At 37.3% G+C, this 1,572-nt stretch overlaps 1 long non-coding RNA gene across 1 annotated transcript in view; it reads right to left on the bottom strand.

The window, feature by feature from the left end:
* Window positions 1-207: 207 nt before the first annotated feature.
* Window positions 208-1,572, bottom strand: part of LOC149134640 (uncharacterized) — a 7,810-nt gene continuing 6,445 nt past the window's right edge. Inside the window, exon 2 of the long non-coding RNA XR_016242593.1 lies at window positions 208-1,572. This exon is cut by the window's right edge and continues 2,102 nt beyond it. This is a non-coding gene — a long non-coding RNA (uncharacterized LOC149134640).

Here is a 1,572-nt window from a genome sequence, read left to right as displayed (position 1 = left end):
TCCTCTATTGCAGGTAGGCTTATTCTGCTATCTTAGAAGCATGATTTCTAACACCGGACTCATTGATGAGGAGATATTCTGTCAAATCAACTTGGCCTCTGCCTCTTTCAGGAGACTCAGTGAACATGCACATATATATTAGGTTGTTTGGAAAATACATTTTTTCAAATTTGATTTAAGATGTTATTTTTGTAGTGTTTTAGATGAAATTTTACATGTTTACTAACTGATGTATATTCTTTAGTATATTTTTATTGATTTCTTTCAGAATATAATTTTGAAGCATAGAAATCCTTAATTCCAAACATGAAAAAAGAAGAAATGCATTTACTTTTTTTGCATGAATTCAAGCTTGGACATAATGCTTCTCAAACAGCCGCCAATATCAACAAAGCATGAGATGAAGAGTCTACTAATGATCGGACAGTACAACAGTGGTTTGAGAGATTCCATAGTGGGGATGAGTGCCTTGAAGATCAAGAAGGTAGAGAATGTCCATCCACCCTTGATGATCAACATTTAAAAACAACAGTCAAATACAACCCACGACAAAGTATCAGAGAAATGTTTCATATGCTTGGTGCCTGTAAGCAATTGCAAGAAATGCATGTTAATCAATATGGTCTAATTCTGCTCCATGACAACACTGAACCACATGTTTCCAGGATGACACAGGAGAGCTCACAGACTTGGGATACGAGACTTTGCCACACCCTCCACATTCCCCTGTTCTTTCGCCCACCGACTACGACTTTTTCAAGCATCTAGACATTTTTTTAAGACAAAAAAACCCTTCTATTCCAAAACCAAGGTCAAAATTGAATTCAAAGATTTCTTGGCAGCAAAACCATTGAATTTTACCAAAGAAGCATAAATGACCGTGTTAATTAATGGGAGAAATGGATAGCTGTTCAGGGATCATACTTTGAATAATTAAATCTTTCTCTAAGTTCATTTTTTCAAGAATATAGGCTTATTTTTAAAATTGGCCATTATTTTCCAAATGACCTAATATATTTATATATATATATACATATATACATATACACACACACACACACATGTATATACACACAAACATATATGCATACTCATATACACATATTTACAAATGCATACAAGTACATACATCATCATTGTTTAGTGTCCTCATTCCATGCTTGCATGAGTTGGACGGTCTTACGTGGAGCTGGCTAGCAGGGAGCTGGTAAGACCAGGGACTGCACCAGGCCCCATTTTCTGTTCTAGCATGGCTTCTGTGGCTGGATGCTCTTCCTGATGCCAACCACTCCATAGAGTGTACAGGGTGTTACTAATGCTGCACCAGCACAAGTGCATTATATGTGACACCAGCGTCTGTATCTATTCTGCTGTGGCAGATGAGTCTTCTTGAGTAAAGCAATGTGCCACTTATTTGGTTCTTAGTCATCTCCTTCATAAGGCTCAGAGTCTTGAGATCGGCTTTCAATAATTGATCCTGTTTTCTCGGGTCTCCCTCTTCCACGAGTTCCATCCATTTTAAGTGATTGGCATTTCTTTATGCAACTGTTAACAGCCATACACGTCACATGA

The sequence above is a fragment of the Octopus bimaculoides genome, chromosome 7 (assembly GCF_046866305.1).
Source record: "Octopus bimaculoides isolate indiv1 chromosome 7, ASM4686630v1, whole genome shotgun sequence".
NCBI lineage: Eukaryota > Metazoa > Mollusca > Cephalopoda > Octopoda > Octopodidae > Octopus > Octopus bimaculoides.
This window is presented reverse-complemented; position numbering and strand designations above follow the sequence as displayed.